The following is a 22,978-nucleotide window of genomic DNA, read 5'->3' as shown; positions in this document are numbered from 1 at the left end:
GCTAACGTGTTAAGCATTTAAGATGAACAGTTATTGCGTATTGGTAGACCATGTCCACGTTAGCAGTCATTGGCTTGATACTTACTTGAATTTGTAAACTGCCCTATTATGTTGTCAAGAACAAATGAATAAACTATAGAAACTATCTTTTATTGAAGCGATTTTCTCTTTGCTGCAAAGAATCCATTTTACACTAACTGTAGAAGGGCCAGTGCTGCTCTGATAGGAAAAGGAAGGGGATGCTGACATTACGGACCTGCAGACCAGGCGGGAAGCCCTGTTTGAAATACAGTAGCTCACATACCACTGAGATGTAAAACTTGATTAAATGCCTGAAGCCTCATTTTGCTTAGGCTTCCAAATGAGTAAAACCATCTGCTTTAGACGCTGCCCTTGGTACCGGGTCACATCTCTTTCTGTCACAGAATATACATGTTCCCACTCCACAGTGGTAAGTAATTTCCCTTGCCTGCATCCTCGGAGGGGCCCTGTCTCAGGACCCTCTCCAGATGTCACTCTCCATTAAAAAACGCAATGTCAAAGAGTTTGGGGGCGACCTCCGGGATGCAGGAACTGTCCCTGCCAGCTGGCACCAGACTGCTGAGTAATACATCACCAGACTGACACAGCCTCAGTGATGGATTACCCTGAAATACAAGCAGATCTGGCCTTTGATTTAAAACCAGCCTTGTTTGGCTGTAAAGTCTGCAACATTGACTGAGTTGCCCAATAGATTGTGTTCTGTACTGCCAGTTGGAGGACATGCCATGGGTATGTTTTGTATGTAGAGGCCAGAGCTTATAAGAACGTAAGAGTAGCCATACTGGGTCAGACCAATAGTCCATCCAACCCAAATCGTGGCAACATTCCAGAACCCCAAAGAATAGCAAGGTTCTAGAATCATAACGAACAGCAAGATTCCATGAAGGATCTCAAAGAGTAGCAAGATTCTGGAACCCTAAAGTGTAGGAACCAGTGGCGTACCAAGGGGGGGGGGCGGTGGGGGCGGTCCGCCCTGAGTGCACGCCACTGGGGGGTGCTGTGGCGCACACCTGGCTCCGAGTTCGCTATCTTCGCTCGTTCGCTGCAGCTCCCTCTGCCCCGGAACAGGTTACTTCCTGTTCCGGGGCAGAGGGAGCTGCAGCGAACGAGCGAAGTTAGCAAACTTTTCGGAGCCGACAGGCACGCGCTGCGGCACCCCCCCCTCCCCCCCCCAGCGGCGTGCACCCAGGGGGGTGTCATTTCGCTGGGGGGGAGGTGTCATTTCGCCAGGGGGGCGTGCTGCACCCGGGGGGGGGGCGCATTGGCGATCCACCCCGGGTGCCATCCAGGCTAGAAACACCACTGGTAGCAACCCTGAATAATTCATGCCCAAATCAGATGTCCACTCTAAGGGGGCCAAGTTTTAAAAGATTTCTTGCTGCTTATGAAAGGTTACCATGGTTGGAGGCTCACTGTTAATCTTTAACTGCACATTAATCTGGAGCCAATTACCAGACTACGTTCATTTTACAAATAAGAAGATACGAGTAGCAATACTGGGTAAGACCAATGGTCCACTTGGCCCAGTATCCTGTTTTCCAAACAGTGGCCAAGCCAATTCACAAGTACCTGGCACAAACCCAAATTGTGACAACATTCCATGTAGAACCCCAAAGAATAGCAAGATTCTGGAATCCTAAAGAGTGACAAGATTCCGTGCAGAATCTCGGAGTAGCAATGTTCTATACTACAAATCCGAGGGCAAGCAGTTGCTTCACATGTCTGTCTCAATAGCAGACTATGGACTTTTCCTCCAGGAATTTGTCCAAACCTTTTTTAAACCCAGATACACTAACTGCTGTTAGGCCATTCATTTTCAGTTTTTACGATAGTTTATTTTTTCCCAGAAATATATCAAGGATTGATATTCAAAGCAATTTAAGTGGCCAGGAAAGGCTCCTGGTTAGTTCAATCACTTGTGCAGGGCTGTTAACCAGTTAGTATCACTGAATATCAACACTAACCACTAAAGTCTTAGCCGGCTATTTTGTGGGCGGTCCAGGGGCGGAGCCAGCACTTACATGGTTAAGAGCCAATATTCAGCACTTAACTACCTAAGTTAACCCAACAAATCTCAGTCCTATCTTTTATCCGGGTACTACAAGCCAGAACTGAGCTGTTCATTGTCTGTATTTCTATTATGTATTAAAACTATATTTAAAAAAACATTTTCTGTAGATGATAACGTGAGCGTGAAAATCAGTTTAAACCAGTTTTTACCTTTCAAAACATCTGGAAAACTGGGTTAAACAGAAAATGAATCTCTCTGTTCGTAAGCTATTGTGCTCCTTATCACAGGACCATGAAGTCTACAGAACAGGATTAATGTATGCAAGATATATGTGTGCTAAGACTTGTATATATTATTATTATTATTTATTGCATTTGTATCCCACCTTTTCCCACCTATTTGCAGGCTCAAAGTGGCTTACATAGTTTTGTAACACAATTATTCTTGGATGTCAGGTACAATTATTGTAGTACAGAGGTTAGTTAAGGGAGAAGTAGAGAGTAGAAGGGAGGCGTTTATTAGGTATAGTGAACAGTAGGTTTTCAGCAGTGGATTAGTAAGGTTCTAGGTTTTCATTGTATGCTTTGTTGAAGAGATATGTCTTGAGGGATTTACGAAAGGTAGTTGTTTCGTTGATAGTTGCACTCCATAATTGTCAATTTTCAGTTTCCCCGGGGAGTTTCCTTCTGAAAATTTGTCAGTCATCAGACACCAGTGGGTACTACCCATAAATGTTGCAGATGCAAACTACTCCCTGTGCTCTCCTCCAGGGATCTATTGGGAGACAGACTCCAAAAACAGTAGACCTCTTTCTGTAGCCTCTGACTTTCTGCCCTAAGGCTCCGTTCCTTCTATCTCGCTGCTCCCTATGCCTGGAATAGACTCCCTGAGCCGGTACGTCAGGCTCAGTCTCTGGCTGTCTTCAAGTCTAGGCTTAAAGCCCACCTTTTTGCTACTGCTTTCGACTCCTAACCATGACTCTCTTACTCAACACCCTCACTTATCACCTCTACCACTGCAATTTCCCCACCCCTAGCTGTCTGTCTGTCCAATTTAGATTGTAAGCTCTGTTGAGCAGGGACTGTCTTTTTCATGTTGATTTGTACAGCGCTGCGTAAGTCTAGTAGCGCTATAGAAATGTTTAATAGTAGTAGTAGTAGTAGGCTCCACCTTCTGGAGCTCATGCACCTCCCTCTGAAGCCCTGAGTGAGTCACACTCATGTGAAAGCTCTCTCAGTCTCACACTCTTGGGGGGGGGGGGGGGGGGTCTTGCACCCTCACAAAATCCCCTTCATACTATTCTCAACCTGCCCCAACTGTGAGCAAGCTCTTTCCCTTTCGGCATGCTTAAAGAACACACTTTGCAAATGAAAAAAAGCAAGTATAAAAAGCAGTATAAAATGATACTTTTTTTTTTTTTTGGAACCTCTTAAAGGATATACACAGGGTGGAGGCAATATGGGGAAATTATCTAGGCTGAAAATGACTCTGTACTTAGAAGCTGAAAGTATGCGCATAGTTTTCAGAGCATACGTAGGTACGGGAGTATTACTGGGGAAGGGGGAGGAAAAGTGCACAGAAAGATATGCTCAGATTTCTTCCTACTGGTTGGGTATTTGACTTTTCTCCTCTCAGGCTTCAGTCTCATGAAAGCAATGATTGGGATCAGTGCACCAGCCCTGAGGCTCTAACCAGTGAGAGAAGGGGCTCCAAGAATGTGAGGGTAAGAGGGCTTCAGAGGGAGGTGCATAAGCTACTACTACTACTACTACTTAACATTTCTATAGCGCTACTAGGGTTACGCAGCGCTGTACAGTTTAACAAAGAAGGACAGTCCCTGCTCAAAGGAGCTTACAATCTAAAGGACGAAATGTCAAGTTGGGGTAGTCTAGATTTCCTCAATGGAGGTGTAATGGTTATGTGCCGAAGGCGACATCGAAGAGGTGGGCTTTGAGTAAGGATTTGAAGATGGGCAGGGAGGGGGCCTGGCGTATGGGCTCAGGGAGTTTATTCCAAGCATAGGGTGAGGCGAGGCAGAAAGGGCAGAGCCTGGAGTTGGCGGTGGTGGAGAAGGGTACTGAGAGGAGGGATTTGACCTGTTAGCGGAGGTTGCGGGTAGGAACATAAGGGGAGATGAGGGTAGAGAGGTAATGAGGGGCCTGCAGATCGAGTGCATTTGTAGGTAAGTAGGAGAAGCTTGAACTGTATGCGGTACCAGAGAGAAAGTCTGAGGCTACAGAAAGAGGTCTACTGTTATTGGAGTCTGTCTCCGAAATAGATCCCTGGAGGAGGGCGCAGGAAGTCAAGGAGCCATAGAGGCTCGGGGAGCTGCCAGAGTAGAGAAACCTGTGAAGGGAGACGAGGCTGCTCACAGGAAACTGGCTACTAGCCAAGCCAGAAGGCACAGAAGCCGAAGAGGATGGGAGTTTTGCCCATTCTGAGGGCAATTCTGTAACAGCCTGCCTAAAATTAGGCACCCAGAAGGCACCTGTATTCTACAAAGCAATGTAGATGCTTACTTTCCTTTGTAGAGTAACAACCTAAGCAGCTATATATGTGCTTAACTTTTGCCAGCTTTAAGGTGTCAGTATCAAACATATAAACGGCGAGTGACCGTACTCACTCGCAAATGCGCAGTAGAGACTTCCCTCTCTGCCCCGCCCCTGCATCAATATGTGTGACGGGGGCAGGACAGAGACGGAAGTCTCTACTGGCATGCTGCAGACGTCGGAACCGCTCCCCCTCCCCCAGAATCGCCGCCGCCCCTCCATCTGGCCCGAGCACTGTGAACTTACATCACCACGCAGCAGCAGGCACATCAGCAAAGCTGCCGTCGGGCTTCCTTCTCTGCCTTTGTCCCGCCCTCGCCGACGTTACATCACACGAGGGCGGGACACAGGCAGAGAAGGAAGCCTGCCCTGACGGCAGCTTTGCTGATGTGCCTGCTGCTGCATGCTGATGTAAGTTTTACAGTGCTGCTCGGGCCGGGTGGAGGGGCGGCGGCAGCGACTCCGGGGGGGGGGCTCGGAAACCCCCCATTCCAAAAGTAGCCCGTTTTCACAGGCTCAACGGCTAGTTAGTGCATAAGAGCTGCAGGTATGTGCATAGCTTACAGTATTCATCTAGTTACTCATGTAAGTTTCAGCCTTGCCCATGCTCCGCCCATGTCTATACTATGCCATATACCGCTTAACACAAATAGTACAAAGCAGTTTACATCATAATAAAAATCGTACGTACAAAATGCGTTAGAAAGAACCAGGAAGCTAAAGGATCATCTGTGTGTTCTGAGATCCTCTAGCCCCCCCGTGGTTCCCAAACCTGTCCTGGGGGAACATATGCATGAGAGAAATTTGCATTCTCTGGAAGCAGTTCGTGCAAATCAATCTCGTAAATATTCATTGCCCATCCCAGGGCAGGTTTGGGACCCACTGCTCTAACCTGTTTTACTGCTGGACTGTATTTGCTGGTTGCCTCTGTTCCTAATCTAATTTCACTCCTCGGTAAAGACTCATTTTTGCTTTAACAGGCATTCAGACTGGATGGTGGTGTTTTTCCCAAGAGTGACTGGGCCTGCCTACTGAAGAAGAGGGTGTCAGAGCAAAAGCCTACACAGGTAGGGCTTCGAAACTTACCTTTCCCCTGCCCAAAGATAAGTGAGAGTGGCGCACCAGCCCCTTCCCACTTAAATGCCCTGGATCCCTCTCAGGACAGACCCCCAGGGCTACATTAGTATGTTTTACCATGAAGGATCCAGCATGGCCACTCCGAGCGTGCAATGCAAAAAAACAGAAGAAACAAATCTTCGCAAAACAGAAACAAAACAGCGAAGATGACTAAAAAAAAAAAATGAAATAAAAAGGACGACGCTTCAGGTAAAAATCCAATTTAAAAAACTTTTAATGGTCGGTAGACAAAAAATAAAAACAAATATAAAAGTGCAATGGGGTGGTCGATGAGCAAGACTCGACACAGCTGTGTTTCGGCCTATCAAGCCTGCATCAGGAGTCTATCAAGAGACAACATATAAACATCATTTAAAGGTGTCATATAGAAAAACATATAAAACATCAAATAAAAATCATATAATAAAAGGCACCTCCAACATTCTGAAGCTGACTGCATGGCTGAGGCATTCCTGCTCTCTGTATCCATCTCCTGAATTGACATCACGTACTTCCGGGTTCGTCACAAGCAGAAGTGACCAACCACACGAGGTTTCTCGGCTTCAGAATGTTGGAGGTGCATTTTATTAAATAGGATTGGTCAGTTCCTTGAAGCACAGCCAGAGCTCAGCGTCCTGCACAGCAACGCTCAGACACCAGAGAGAGAGAGGGAGGGGCCTGACACCAGAGAGAGGGAGGGAGGGAGGGGGGCCTGACACCAGAGAGGGGGGGAGGTATCTCTGTCACACACACTCTCTCTCTCTCTCACAGTCAATGTCTTTCTCTCACTCTCACACACTGTCTCTCACACACTCTATGTCTCACACTGTATCACACACTCTCTTGGTCTCATACACTCAGTCTCACAGAGAGTCTGTGTCTCACACACTCTCTCTCTCTCTCTCTCTCTCACACACTGTGTGAAACACTCTCTCTCACACACTGTGTCTCACATACGCACTTGCACACACTCTCATTCTCACACACACACTCTCTCTCACAGACACACTCGCACCCAGACTCACTCTCTCTCTCACACACACACTCGCACATTCACTCTCTCTCTCTCTCACATACACTCTCTCAAACATACACACTCCGAGGAAAACCTTGCTAGCGCCCGTTTCATTTGTGTCAGAAACGGGCCGTTTTTAATAGTGTCATATAAAGACAGTAAGTAAGCATAACATTCCGAGCGTGCACCAGTGACTGGAAGCTCCAAGCTCCTTGCTTCACTTTTTTCTTGACATATTTTTTGATATGATGAGCCAAAGAAAAGATAAAGACAGATGTCCTTTCTCTGCACCCCCTTTGTCTGCTTTGGGTCCGTTGGATGGCTGTGTAAAGAGAGCTGAATCAGTCGCTGCTTTGTACCCTTGGGTGAAGCATTTTCGGTCCTGCTGTTCCCCACCTGGCAAATGTGACAAGTTGAACCACGAAACTCTCTTAATGACTTGGAGTTTTGACTTTCTTGTTCAATTAGCTGTAGGTTTTTTCATCTAATTTCTTAGGCCCTGATTTTTGTACCACTCAACTATTTTATCCAACTTCCTACTGCAGACAGTAGAGACCCCTGTCAAACTGACTGCAGATAAAAGAGTAGCATGGTCCAGCTAGTCAGCCCAGAAAGGTGGCCAGGGTTGTACATGCCACCCCATTCCCCCTCCCCCACCTCTGCTTTTTTTGAAGTATAAAAGTCATTTAAGTGTTGTTATGAGTGAAAATACTCAATTACTTTGATTCCATCATCCTGCTATGTAGGGCTTCTCTATGCCTTTTTGTCCCCAACACCTCCACTGGAAAGGCCACCCTTTCTGTGAAATAGTATTTCCTTCCTTGAAGCTTCATTTCATGTCCTCTAGTTCTACAGCTTCCCCATCTTTGGAAAATGTTAATTTGTTCGTTAATATCTTTCACGTATTTCAATATATGTATCATGTCTCCTCTGCCCCTACTGTTCTCTAAGCTAGGGGTGGGCAATCGCAATCCTGGAGGACCACAACCCAGTTGGGTTTTCAAGATTTCCATAATGAATATGCATGAGAATGTACGTATGTATTTTAGGTGTGACCACATAACACCAGTCATAGAACTGGTGTAAATGTTCGTGCCTAAACACATCTCTGCACAAAGATGAACCCTGGGAGAGGAAAGAGCAGTAAATTTGAGGGAGGGAAATATGCATATATTTTTCCTATTCTCATCCACCCTCTCCTTTCTTGTTGTTGAAAGGGGAAATTAATATGGAGTACAGCTACTTATCTCTGCTCTGGTCCAGTATCGGCCTCGTCATTTCTCTCCCATTACGGGGGTCTGTTCCCTGCAGGCTTCCAGGAGGAGAGGGGCTGGCTTGAGAAGGAAACAGAGGCTGCTTCTCTGCAGTGAGACTGAGGAAACTGGTCTCTGGCTGGAACCTGCAGCATCAAAGCCCTAGTGACTGACTGTGGCATTGCAAAATCCATATCGGTTTGGTTCAAGTCATATTACTCTTAAGACTCGGTCTGTGAGTCTGTCAGCATAGGACCCTGAAAAGGAAGGTACACCAAAAGCAACTCTTGTCCAGGGCATCATTTTTACCAGTGGCTTCCCTGAGGAAGAAAGAGGGGGGAAGAGTTGAGCTCAAGGACAAGAGAGAGGGCTGAAGCTGGGTCTGGAAGAAGAGGATGAATGCTGGGGTCTAGCCTGGGGAGGGGGAGAAAATGCTGGTGCCATCCCTGAGGCTAGGTAGGGTAGAGAGGAAAAGAATAAGTGAAGGTATTGAGGGGGGGGGTGAAAGAAAGTTGACATGTGCCTCCCCCTTAATCCATACTGTATCTCAAGGTGACTTCAACTCAGAAGTTTCCAGATATGCTACTGTCTTCCATAGAAATTTGTTTTGGCAGCTAATCTGGTCAGGTTAAAAATGCATCCAAACAAGGCCAGTGTTACATCATCCTGAAGCCCAAGGCAGAGACCTGGGAGGGGACCCCAGAATCTACCAGCAATCTGCATCTTCCTCAGCTTTAAGCAGGCATAGGTGTTGCCTCTAGCACGGTGGCCGAGGGCCATTGCTCCATTTGCACCCAACTAACTCCGGCCCTGTGTCTACGCCAGCTAAATAATCAATTGGCCAACCTACCTGTTTGTCTCCTGCTCAAAGACAGGCACTTCCTGCTGTACGTACCAAAGTGGCTGAGCCTTGGACTGCTTTTGCTGTACTATTGTGTAAGAGTGCGGCTTGACACATAGGCATACGTGCAAGAATTCCTTGAAAATACTGATAGTCAATTCAGTACGAGCCCAAGGCCAGAGCTGGTTTATTTGATAAGCTATTTCCCCTTCTTTGCTCTCAGTGCTTTGCTGTGTGCATGTAACTTTTTAATTGAGAACCAGGTATCCTGAGCCCCCAGAGCCAACAAACTTAGTGATGAAATATCTGCAGCTTTCCTCAGGTTTTGTTTGTTTCAGTAGGAAGTGATATCTGACTGTTTGCTGCTGGTTTTCTTCTTTATGTATTTACTTAGCATCATTACAGGCTGTCAATTTGAAAAAAAATAATCTTGACATTATACAAGTTAAAACATAAATCCAAGTGCATAGAATGTCAAATAGAAATTTAAATGAAAAGCTTAAAGTGGCCTAAAACAATAGTGCATAATTATAAGCGTAACAACTAACCAAGGAAAATGTAAAACTTCAAGAAAGCAGCCCAACAGGCAAACAAGGGTGAATAATCAGACTATATTGTGTTTCTGGAAAGACAAATCGTCAAGCATTGCGTTGTACACCTCCGGTATCCTCTCCTGCACACTCTGGGTTGGGAGAAGAGCGCTGCAGGGTAGACATGAAGTGCTTGTGTTGTCTTGACTACTGCTCCTGCCCTCCCCTTCCAGACAATTGACTGGCTATGGTCTGCCTTGGAGAGAGGGAGAGGTGTTGAGGTACTGGGAAAGGGAATGAGGAACCAATAGAGAGGCAGGGGAAAAGCAGAAAAGTCATTCTACCCTTCACTGCTGCTGCTCCCTTCTAACGGTACAGTGAGTTTGCTGAGACTCACCAAGCCTACTGGCTAAATCTGATGCTACTTATCCACACTGGCACAAATTATACAATTATACTACTAGTAGACTCAATCCAGTACCGTGGTGTCACCCTGGACTCACGCCTTACATTTTCTGCCCAGATATGCCAACTATGTAAAATAGGTGTCTTCATTCTTAGACAACTTAGGCTAGTCAGAAAGTATTTTGACCATGGAACGTTTCACTCGCTTATCCTCTCCTTGCTTATCTCTAGAATCGACTGTTGTAACATCATCTACCTAGGATCGCCTCGATATTCCTTAAAGCATTTTACAGACATTACAGAACACTGTAGTTAAGCTTCTCTGTCATGCTAAAAGGTCAGACCATGTTTTCCCCTTGCTTCAAAAGTACCATTGGCTTCCCATCAAGCAAAGAACTACACACAAACTCCAAACTCTTAACTTCAAGGCTTTCTGTTGGATCTCCCACAATACCTGGCTAATCTCACCATTCCATACTCGCCCATACGTCTATTAGGATCACTTAATGATTACTGTTTGGTTCTACCCAACTCCAAACGGGCAAGCCTAGAATCCACCAGACGCTGTGCCTTTTTCTTTGTGGTTGCTTCCAACTGGAACTCCCTCCCTCACGATATCCATGCAGAACTGGCCTTCAAAAAATTCAAGCCAGCTTTAAAGGTTTGGCAGCTATTTCACCAAGCCTTTAATCTCTCAGAATAGATGTTTGCTGTTTACCACTGCTGCTTCATTCAACATCCCTTATTTCCCCTTTTTGCCCAGTCATTCCTCGATTCCCCTTTACCGTCTACAATTAGCCCCCTCTTTTGGGTATTCTTTTAATTTATGTGGAATGTATGTTGACTACTTTGTTTTCAATTTATTGTGGTTCCTTTTTCCTTTTCTTCGTATTTTATGTTTTATTTAGATTGTAAACTGCCTAGGTAAAGGCGATATAACAAGTTACTGTTAATAAATAAATAGGAATCCCTTCAATCCTATCAAAAGTCACTTCACATGACCAGGATATTAGTTATACTGGGCTCTAATCTATTTAGGAAGGACAGAGTAAAAATATAGGTTAAAGATGATATCAAAGCAACAGATTTGCAAGATTTATGTGGGTTAATCTGGAAAGAGGAAATGGAACATCTGTTTAGACGGGTGTGATTCACAAACTTTCTTCATAGGCAGAAGAAGTGGACAGAGATTTAATTGAAGACATTTACTATATTGCTCTGAAAGGGGAAGTATTACTGATAGGTGATTTCAGCATACTAGAAATTGATTCCCTGCTGTGGTAGCATCTAAAGGCCGGGCCACTGAGAGACTAGGCTGGGCCCGGGAAAAGGCCGCCGCCGCCGCCACCACCCCCCCCCCCCCCCATTGCTCCCCCTGCCGCTGCAGTCCGCAGTCTCACCTGCCTGCCTCCACGGCTCCAGGCCCCCTTCATTCAAAGCAGCAGTCACAGATCGCCTCTCTTCTGGCCTTCCCTCCCTGTGTCCCGCCCTTGTCTGATGTAACTTCCGGTTTCCACGAGGGCGGGACACAGGGAGGGAAGGCCAGAAGAGAGGCGATCTGTGACTGCCGCTTTGAATGTGGGGGGGCCCGGAGCCGAGGAGGCAGGCAGGTGAAACCAGGGACTCTGGCACCAGGACCCCTTTGGAGGTCCGGGCCCAGGGAATTTTGCCCCCCCTGCTCCCCCTCTCAGCGGCCCTGTCTAAAAGTAGCAAGATACTGGATTCTCTATGGGGAGAACTGTTCCAGCAACTGGTAATTGAATTCATCCAGGAGGGGGCTATTCTGGACCTGGTGCTTACAAATGGAGAGAGTATTTCTCTGATCATCTAGCCTCCAGGCATCACCAGATGTGATTCAATATAAACACACACGCGGACAGGTTCATTCAACATCCAGGGTTATAGTCTTCAGGAAAACTAAACCTGTTGGGATGGAGGAACAGCTCAAGGAGTTTTGAGCTGAATGGGAACACCTGGGTGAAGAAGAAAAACAAAAAGGAGATATTTTAAGAGCAATTAACTTTTTTGTTAGGAAAGTAAATAAAAATAAAAGGAAAAGGATGTCACTGTGGTCCTCAATTAAAATAGAACTATTAAGAGATCACAAAAAAAGAGGAAGATAAGGAACATATTTGGAAAAGCTAAGGAAAGCTGGTAAGGAAAACAGAGACCCAAACAAAAGAAAAAATAGCCAATATGGTAAAATGAGGGGGAAAATGTGTTTCGATATGTTATTGATAGGAGGAAGTCTATAAGTCGAATTGTCAGGCTTTAGGATAAAGGGGGAAAATATCTAGAAGCAGAATTTCTTTACAATGGCTCTCAAGGCATATTTTTGCCCTAATAAGTCAGCTATTGGCAGAAGGAAGAGTGTTGCGGTGGGGGGAGGGGGAGACCAAAGCCATTATTGCCTGCAGATGTCTGTCTTTTTCCCCACCCTCTGTGTATAGGAATCAACTTTTCAGAATGATTAAGGATGCTAAATCCATCACAATTTATGTTCCCATGCATACCTCCTACCCACACCCACCCTGTTAGACTATCAATGAAATGCTTGGATGTTTTACTTATATATCATCTACCACATTTGCTTATTTCCGATCTGAGGAAGAAGGGCAACCTTCGAAAGCTAATCAAGAAATGTATTAAGTTATGTGCAATAAAAAAGGTATCATCGTATTTTCTTTTCCATGTTTTATTTTGTTTGATTTCTATTGATTACCCCTCCTGGGACAAAGTGAGCTCATCTGATCAATATTGGGGGGTACTCAAGTACCCACAGAGTTGACACCCATGCTTCTGTGCATTGTCACACGGGGCCCCATTTATGGAATCTTTGAAATGTTTTATATTATACTGGGGACCCAGCACTTAGGTTCCTGTTTACTAAGCAGTGTTATAGGCGTGTTAACATTTTTAACGCGGATTAACCATGTACGTGCCTACAATATCCCTATAGGCGCCTACATGGTTAGCATGTGCACTAAGTGTAGGCGAGCTTGGAGCTTGGAGAAAAGGCAGCTGAGGGGAGATATGATAGCGGTCTATAAAATAATGAGTGGAGTTGAACGGGTAGATGTGAAACGTCTGTTTACTCTTTCCAAAAATACTGGGACTAGGGGGCATGCGATGAAGCTACAATGTAGTAAATTTAAAAAGAATCGGAGAAAACGTTTCTTCACTCAACGTGTAATTAAACTCTAGAATTCATTGCCAGAGAATGTGGTAAAGGCGGTTAGCTTAGCAGAGTTTAGAAAAGGTTTGGACGGCTTCCTAAAGGAAAAGTCCATAGACTTTATTAAATGGACTTGGGGAAAATCCACTATTTCTGGGATAAGCAGTATAAAATGTTTTGTACATTTTTGGGATCTTGCCGGGTATCTGTGACCTGGATTGGCCACTGTTGGAAACAGGATGCTGGGCTTGATGGACCTTTGGTCTTTCCCAGTATGGCAATACTTATGGACTTATGGCCCTTAGTTTGGCCAGAGTTCCAATTAATAATGCAAAATAAAAGGATGCTTAACTCTTATTATGCAATGTTGTTTAATAGAGGTATGTGAGACTGCAGCTCCCTTAGCTGCCTTGGATGAGGTGTCTCTTTGCATTGTAATCACATAGAAAGTGGGGTGGCTTGCTGGCAACGGATGATAATGTACAGAGGTTCATAACGGAGCTGGTTTCCATGTAAGAAACAAGCCCATTCTGTTCTTAAAGCAGTACAATATGCTCATTTGCATACTTAATTTTCAGATTGCTAGAATGCAATAAAGTGAAGCATGAAATATTAATAAGCAATTAAAACGCTTGGTTGCTGTTTGTCACTCTAAACATGACACTGAGCGGTGTGTGGAATAGTTATTAAGGAGCTCTCTGTGGAAAATTATAAACTCACAGGTTTTGCTTTGTTTTTTCAAAGCTTCATAACAGAACAATGTTGATGGTTCCCCTGGATGTGGATCTGCCTGGACTATAAGGAATTACCTGTGGGTTTTCCACAGCTTGAAACTGTAATCTCTAACTTTATATCTTGTTGGGATAATTTTATAGAGCATTTTCCATGTTTATAGCATGTTTTTCATTTGGAAAATGGCTTATTACAACATTCAAACACTATTACAACTGCAAAAGAGTGTAAATATATCAAAAATCCTAAATATCACTCTTTTATTCACTCAATAGTTGGACGTAGGACTTTGACCTAAACTAAATTTTTATTTGTAAATGTAAAATAGCCTCAACAGCCCAGGGAACCTCACATTAGGACTCCACTGAAGTGGCCAACATCATAGGCTCCTACCGCCTTCCGAAAAAACTCACATAAGTCAAAAAAACTCCCAAACAATGCACACTTACGTACTTATCTATTCATACCCAAATTTCTCAGACACAGCTCTGTCAGTTTCATAAACCATGTAATTTTGTTGAGCACCGTGACATAGGCTACGTTTACGGTTAAGCATCGGAGCTCACTGTGAGGAGGTTTATCTGGTCACCATAAAGCAAAATCAGAGTCTACTCTGTGCACTTCTCCATAAGATGACGGTTTGTCCAGAATTAATGCCCTTTATTGTTTTTCCCTGGTCATTAGTGTTTACAAGGATGTTGATCACATTTTAATTAAGTATTAACTGTGACTAATGATTTTGATAAATTGACATCTGGCTTTTTAATTACTCCAGCACGGTGCGGTGATTCAAGGAGGAAAATATTTACCTAGTGGAAGAAGCCTTAGAAATTTTTGACTACAGTATGTGAAATCATAGCGTAGAGCGGAGCCAGGAAAAAGGGAAGTTAAGTGAATGCTTTTGCAGGCAGAGATTAGGGAAGTAAGAGAAAAATGAGATGAGAATACGAGTTGGAGTGATAGTGTTGAAATGCAAAATCATAAGCCCCCTGTTGCCAAGAGTAATGAGTTACTTTGGAGGGCCAGATTTATTTGTTATTATTATTACCAGACGCACGCAGCGCTGAACACCTGACATAGAGAGACAGTCCCTGCTCAATAGAGCTTACCATCTAAAAATAATACAGACAGACAAGACAATTAAGAGCGAGGGAAGTACTGGGTGAGAAGGAACAAGGAGAGGCAATTGAGTAGTGGCTAGGAGCCAAAAGCAGTGGTGAAAAGGTGGGTTTTCAGCATAGATTTGAAAACAGGTAGAGATGGAGCTAGGCTCAGGAAGTCTATTCCAGGCATAAGGTGCCGTGAGGGAAAAGGAACGAAGCCTGGAGAAGGGGTTAATTGTTAAGGTGGATCACAGTCAGCCCCTGTGTTGCATTAGGAAAACAGAGAACGAAAACAAAGTATTCAAGGATTATTTTTTTTTCTTAATTTAATTTTCGTGTACAGGCTGCTGTATCATTGTACAATAGCTTTTTAAAAACATCACTGGGATATCTGGGAGGAGCTGAACTTAGAAAAAGGGACCCGTTTACCTATCAGCTGATGAACACAATGCAGCTTCTATTATTTCAAGAACCAGGGCTGTGGAATATATAAAGGGTTCAGTGATACTTTGCCCTCGGGTATAAAAACTAGCAGGCCGATTTTCAGACCACAGCAGTTAGACTGGCTAACTCCCGCGGTGAGCACTGACCTTCGTTATTCAATGCCGGCCCGTTTCCGGTGACCGGCATTGAATATCTGGTTTATTTCTAGCCAGTTTCAACACAACTGGCTAAGTAGGTAATCGGGGATCTGGGAGTCATCGTGGATAGGGCGTTGAAATCTTCAGCTCAATGGGCTGCGGCGGCTAAGAAGGTGAACAGAATGTTGAGTATTATTAGAAAAGGGATGGAAATCACGCATGAGGATGTTATAATGTCGTTATATCGCTCCATGGTGTGACTGCACCTGGAGTATTGTGTTCAGTTCTGGTCGCCTCATCTCAAAAAAGATATAAAGGAATTGGAGAAGGTGCAGAGAAGGGAGACAAAAATGATAAAAGGGATGGGACAACTACCCTATGAGGAGAGATTAAGACGGCTAGGACTCTTTAGCCTGGAGAGAAGGTGGCTGAGAGGTGATATGATAGAGATTTACAAAATAATGAGCGGGATAGAGCGGACAGATGTGAAGCGTTTGTTTACGCTTTCTAACAATAATAGAACCAGGGGACACAAGATGAAATTAGAATGTGGTAGGTTTAAAACAAATCGGAGAAAGTTTTTCTTTACTCAGCGCGTGGTTAGACTCTGGAACTCATTGCTGGAGAAGGTAGTGACGGCAGCTGGCCTTGCTGAGTTTAAAGGGGGTCTGGACAGATTCCTGAAGGAAAAGTCCATTGATCGTTATTAAATTTTGGGTTTTCGCCAGGTTCTTGGGGCCTAGATTGGCCGCTGTCGGAGACGGAGTGCTGGGCCTGATGGACCTTGAGTCTTTTCCCAGCGTGGCAGTGCTTATGTACTTATGACTTATCCAGTTATCTTGAAACCGGCCAAAGCTATCCCACGTTTTCAAGCGGCCATATTTGATCACTAAACTCAGGCTGAAAAATCGACAGCCAGTTATATCGCCCAATATAACTGGTTATCCACTAGCCACTAACTAGCAATATTCAATGGACGATAGCCAGTTATGCCCCCTGCTGAATATTACCGTATAGCTAGTTATGGGTCATTTAACCAGTCAGGTGCCAATATTGGGAGGTATGACTTTTTATCTACTGGTACCAAGGCTTGGTATATGTTTAAATTATCAGTGAGCTGGCACGTAGATCAATATACTAATAACCATCCCAATTACTATCCAGAACCCTCTCGGTTCCCATACCTGCTTCACCATCTTCCTGTGCATTGGAACTCTATGACACTTTGCACTTTGACCCACGTGCGTGCATAATGATAACTCCCAGCTTCCTGTCCTGCTTGGTATGTGTCATTTCTTGCCCTCTCACCGGTGGGCTTTTGCACCATAAATTCACAATTTATGGTGACTGGCGGAGTGGCCTAGTGGTTAGGGTGGTGGACTTTGGTCCTGAGGAACTGAGTTCGATTCCCACTTCAGGCACAGGCAGCTCTGGGCAAGTCACTTAACCCTCCATTGCCCCATGTAAGCTGCATTGAGCCTGCCATGAGTGGGAAAGTGCAGGGTACAAATGTAACAAAAATAAAATAGATACTACTGGAGATTCTACATGGAATGTTGCTATTCCACTAGCAACATTCCATGTAGAAGGCTGCGCAGGCTTCTGTTTCTGTGAGTCTGACGTCCTGCACGCCCACAATTGTGATCCGCAAGGGCCGACTTCTACATGGAGTGTTGCTAGTGGAATAGTTGCTAGTGGAATCTCAAATAGTAGCAACAGTGGAGGAGTGGCCTAGTGGTTAGGGTGGTGGACTTTGGTCCTGAGGAACTGAGTTCAATTCCCACTTCAGGCACAGGCAGCTCCTTGTGACTCTGGGCAAGTCACTTAACCCTCCATTGCCCCATGTAAGCCGCATTGAGCCTGCCATGAGTGGGAACATGCGGGGTACAAATGTTACAAAAAAGAATTATACTTTTCTTTTGCATTGAAGCACAACTTGGTGATATTGGCATACAGAAAACGGAACTGTACTGCGAGGTGTTGTGTGATTCACTTTGCTGTGTAACAGGTTACTTCTGACTGTAAGAACACTGACCATTAAGCACATCACATAATTTTTTATTCAGCATCAGCAAGTCTTATGTACCTAACACCATTCCATTTTGCTCTGGTAACTCTCTTAGCTTGAATGTAGAATGAATACCAAGCTCATCTGCCAATTCAGCATTGCCGTTTTCCCATATATTGAATTTTATTTTGTTTTCATTGTCTTGCAAATTACCAGTCTCACAGGAGGCCTCTCTCTGTCAGCTGGAAGGCAGTCAATGAATTCATCCTGTCATTTCACCTTGCAACTTCTAATGAAGAGAAACCCAACCATTAAGTCCTTGCCATGCTGGCTTTTGTTCCCTCTTGTTTGAGGCAGAAAAGGAGAGGAGGCCACTTACGTATTGCTTATTTTACTACTGATAAATTGAGAAGGAAAATGGAAAGGGAAAAGGAAGATTAAATATAAGAACCACAGAGCTATAAATAGAACAATAAGTTGTTGAACCTGACCTATAGGTGAAATAAATGCAAATGAAAAAGTAAATAAACATCCCTTTAATAACACACTTTTAAAACGTTCATATAAAGAAAGCAAATACAATTAATGACAACATTAGAACACACAGGAAAATCACAATAAGACAAGAATCAATGATGTATATCACAGAAATATAAACATCTCACATCAGTAAACCCAATAGATATATCCCACACATAATAACCTAAAACATAAGAATAACCATACTGGGTCAGACTGATGGTCCATCTAGCCCAGTATCCTACTTCCAGCAGTGGCCAATCCAGGTCACAAGTACCTGACAGAAACCCAATTAGTAGCAAAATCCCAGGCTAGCAGTCCCTGGGCAAGCAGTGGCTTCCCAATGTCTATCTCAATAGCAACATTCAGAGGACCAAAACCAGTGGTTTAACCATAGGGGCAGGGCCCCCCCCCCCCCTTAGGGCTTCAGCATCCCCACAAGCCATTGAATGGGTGTTGCAGCTTTGGAGGTTGCCTGAACCCAACCAGTTGAAGAAATCCACTGCCTGAGCTGTCCCCTCCCCCTCATGCTACTTCACAAATGAGGAAGTCAGTGGCACGCTTCCAGCAGCTGATGCCAGCACACACTTAGCATGCCCAGTTCAAGCAAAACTGAGCATGCTCAGGAAGTACCAGCATCAGCAGCTGGAGGCACACCGCTGACTTCCTTGTTCCTGAGGCAGGGCCGCCGAGAGACTAGGCCGGGCCCGGGGCAAGGTCGCCCCGCCTCCGCCCCCCTGCCGCTCCCCGTCGCTCCCCCTGCCGCTGCCGCCCCTGTCGCTCCCCCTGCCGCTGCCGCCCCCTGTCGCTCCCCCCACTGCTGCAGTCCACGGTCTCACATGCCTGCCTCCACGGCTCCGGGCCCCCTGCATTCAAAGCAGCAGTCGCAGATCGCCTCTCTTCTGGCCTTCCCTCCCTGTGTCCTGCCCTCGTCTGATGTAACTTCTGGTTTCCACGAGGGAGGGACACAGGGAGGGAAGGCCCGAAGGGAGGCGATCTGTGACTGCCGCTTCAAATGCAGGGGGCCCGGAGCCGAGGAGGCAGGCAGGTGAGACTGGGGACTGCAGCGCCGGCAGCCTGACCCCAGCGCCGGGCCCCCCTTGGAGGCCTGGGCCTGGGGAATTTTGCCCCCCCTCTCGGCGGCCCTGTCCTGAGGCAGTGGATTTCTTCTGCTGGCAGGGCTTCAGCATCCCCACCAGCAAAAGTAACACGACGGGGGGGGGGGGGGGGGGAGGGAGAGGAAATGCATCCCCTGGTCCACATCTGAGCTCCGCCCCTGACTTGCATCATAGGTTGGACAGTCTGACACCAGGTAAGATTCCTCTAAAGAAAGTCTAATTAAGGAGCCTTCCACTAAAGTGCATTAAAGGTTTGTACTTAACGTGCTATAATGCAGGATTTTAATATGTAGCAAACCCAAAACTAATGCTTTATCAAGAAGGGACCCTCCCACTCTTCTTACTGCAGGTTGTACAGTAACATTCAGATTAATCCCAGGTACCTCCTTCCAGTTAACACAGAAACACTTACCCCCTCCTATTTAGGAGATAGTTATGGTCCCACATTAGCTCTGAGTTAGGTAGTTAATGTACGGTAAGGGCAGCGCTTTAACTGCCAAACACCTTCCGCACCCACTCTCCCTTGTGCACACCCCCCCCCCCCCCCCCCGACAGAGAAATTCAGAAAAATTAAATAACTTGCAGTAACAGGAAAACTACCTTAACCCAGTCGTGTGGCTGCCTGTTTAGCAGACGGTCCTTAAACTCAGGAAAAATCACAACTGGTTAAAAGCACTTTCCAAATGAAGCGCGACTTGGTAGCACAACGTAAACAGGTTACCTTCTGCCTCTTGATACATCTAGTAGACCAGAGCATTCTGTTTTTACCTATTATTAACAGAAAAAGTCCAAATTAATTTTTAATTTAGTAGGACTCAACATGAAATAATAAGACCAGAGCCTATGATTAGGTGGTTGGGAATCGTCTGATAAAGCTGCTGAGACAGTCACTTCTGCAGTCTTTAATAAAGCCCAGTGTGACTGTCAGTCATCTTCGGGATGCATCAGAGGTCAGACAACTCCATGGCATGCTGCCAAATCGCAAATTCCTGCTGGTGATTGGTGTTTTGTCTTGCTTTGATAAGAGGTTATCACTGGAAGGGAAATGAATGCTGTAGAGAGCAGAGGGACTGGGGAGAAGATAAGAGTCTATCGCTTTATCATATGCTATTGATTAAGTGGCAGTGATGGTATGATGAACTGTAACCTTCACAGGGTCCTGGTCATTGGAGCGCCCTACTCACCAGCCCACTTACAGAGGATTATTACTGTGTTAACCTGACAGCAAACAGAGAAATAAGATATGTTTTCCTATACGATTTTTTTTTTTTCAAATACATTATTACCCTGCAGGTCTCAGTTAGCTCAGGCTTCTACTTTGCATGGGTGACAAAAGCTGAGCAATGGCAATTACTTTGTGAGATCTTCCGGAATCAGGGAGCGGCCTGGCAGAAGTCTCCCTCAAAGCCTCGACAAGTCAAGAGCAAAGGAGGAGCAACTTCATGTAACCGTGAGCAGTGAACAAAAAAGTGAACATTTGTGTCACGAACCCTAGCTGGTTGGAGGACGTTGCAGTTTAGTGTATTTGTACCCTTAAGGATTCAACGGCTTGGATGTTGACAATAATCTCCTCTTGTTAGAAGTTTTGCTGTACCATTAGAGATTTCCCAGACCCCTGAGGCAGGCCTTGTGCCAAAACACGGCCGTGTTGGGTCCTTTTTCAACTTGTTTACAATAAAGACTCCTTGATATCCTCCTTGAATCCACTTCACTCTTTTGTTCAATCCCACGAAGCCTCAACATTTAAAGAAAAAAACACTTATATTTCTGTTCTTCAAGACCCCTTCCCCTCCCTTTTTCTTCTCATTGTTTGACCCCTGCCCTAAACTCTGACTGCAAGTTATGAATGTAAACTGGGCCTGTAGGTGCTGCAAATCATACTGAGAGAATGAATGATGCAATTTCTGCTGTTTGTTCTCCCCCCCCCCCCCCCCCCCACAATATTCAGCCCAAAGTGATAGGAATACAACAATGAATATAAATAAATAAAACTTTAGGGGTACTGGCTTCTAACAATGAATATCTGGGTGTTCGACAGTCACCAAAAGTTATCCAGATGCTGCCTATATTCACTGCCAACATCTGGATAAATAACCAGACATAGTTACGACTGAACAGATGAATGCATGTCTTGCATCAGTGCTGCCATCTGTTGATGAATTATGGAGCTGCAGGCATTACCTTTCATTCAGTCCTCCTACATGTGTAAACGATTATGTAAATTCCTACTGCTTAAAAGTAGGTGGCTCCTTATAGAATTATCCCCGTCATGTTTGAATGTATAGGTATCCCCCAGATTCTATTTAGAGTGCCAATATTTCAGCGCGGATCCAGAGTGCCCATGAACAAATTGGTTAATGAGCAGTTAATTATCAATTAATTGACCTGAACAATCAATTATTGAGTTAATTGGCACTAATGTGGTTTTCGCGCTCAACTGCCTGCGCTATTTGATAACACCAGGTGCCTAATCCCATAGCGCAACTGAAAAGGAGGTGTGGCCAGGGGAAGAGTGTGGGTGGGTCAGTGGCTTGTTAAACAGTTCCACTTACATGCTGAAATGCTTTTATTTGAGCACTACTTCAGACATAGTGTAACCCAAGGGGTTAAATAATCTCAACTGGGCTGACTAAAGGTTCTATTCAGTGACATCATTCTCAGACATCACTCAGCTGAGCAATTGGTTGTCTGGGAAACGGCTTGCTGGGCAGTTGGGAGGTAAGGTTGAAGCTGGTAGGATGTATGTTAACTGAGTACAGCTGTGTGTTACAGAAAGTTTATTTTTAAAGAGAATATGTTCTGTGGTTAAGGTGACTGATTTAGGAAAGAGGTGATTGCTGGTAGCTACAGTGTTTCAGCAGTCTGTCACATTTGTAATATGATGAAAGTGTGGTGACTGATGATACTGAGATCTGTATGTGACCAGGCTGGGCAGTAAGTAGCACAGCTCCTGACTAATTCTGCCATGGAAAAATCTGGATTTAGAATAAATCTGAAACTGCTGTAAAAGCTGTTATTTAGAGTCCTGGCAGATAAGAGGGAATAAAAAAACACTTCTTTTAAGTGTTTGATTAAGGATCACCTAGTTGGGCTGAGTATGCAGTGAGCCCTGTTGATTGTAAGAATTGAGTATCTTATTAATTCTGGTGACAGAATATGTTAATACTGGAAGAGGATAGGGGTTATTGAATTGATTTCTGATGGGATAACTGTGGGAGGGAATAGAATAGGGAAAAATAATTATCTGTTTTTTTTAATTGGGCTAGCTAGTTAGGGAAAACATTTAAGTGTGCCTACAGAAAACGTGTTGAGTGGTTTAGTTAAGTTTAGGGTTTTCAATTGTTGATTTTTAGAAGCTTAGGTTAGTAGGTGCTTCAGTTCCTGAAACCTGCACTCTGGCCAGAGATCATCACTGCAGTGAGTCATATGGTACCCAACGTGTAAAAGAGGAAAGGAAAGAAGAAGAAGGCGGGAATTGAAGTATCCTTTCACATCTGTGATCCGCTGGACTGGAATCATCAAAACAAAACCAGTAAAGTCAAGAGAGTAAAATAATAAACTTTTATACTAACCTTGTGTAGTTTGGAGAACCTGCAGGAGAGAGGAGAGAGAAAAAAACAAAGGATCAGTTCTTAATATTTGACATAGGCAGTTTAGACTTGTTATATGTGCACATATAAATAGATACTTATCTGATACTGTTTAATTGCTGGAGGTGGTGTCTGGGAGAGAAGCTGGGGAAAGAAACAGAATTAAACATAGAATCAAATGATAGAGGTAAAGGTTATCCAAATTTGTAAAAGTCCATGATGTTAAGTTGTAACTGTATGCTGAATGTTACTAAGTTGATGTGAATAGCAACCGAGTGATTGCAGTAGGAGTTGCAAAACTTGTGTTCACTGAAGTTAAAACTTTAATACAATAAATTTGTTTTTTCCTGAAAAATTCATTCCATCTGAATTAATATTTTTTTTTTGTAT

General features: G+C 44.6%; 1 protein-coding gene across 1 annotated transcript in view; it reads left to right on the top strand.

Moving 5' to 3' along the window:
• Window positions 1–5,583: 5,583 nt before the first annotated feature.
• Window positions 5,584–22,978, top strand: part of LOC115476308 (RNA-binding protein Raly-like) — a 99,938-nt gene continuing 82,543 nt past the window's right edge. The window contains exon 1 of the mRNA XM_030212605.1: window positions 5,584–5,669. The gene's annotated coding sequence lies outside the window, so the exon portion shown is untranslated. The remainder of the gene's footprint in view (window positions 5,670–22,978) is intronic.

This window comes from Microcaecilia unicolor, chromosome 8 (assembly GCF_901765095.1).
Source record: "Microcaecilia unicolor chromosome 8, aMicUni1.1, whole genome shotgun sequence".
Classification (NCBI taxonomy): Eukaryota; Metazoa; Chordata; class Amphibia; order Gymnophiona; family Siphonopidae; genus Microcaecilia; species Microcaecilia unicolor.
The sequence above is the reverse complement of the archived record's forward strand: the minus strand, read 5'-3'. Positions and strand labels throughout refer to the sequence as shown.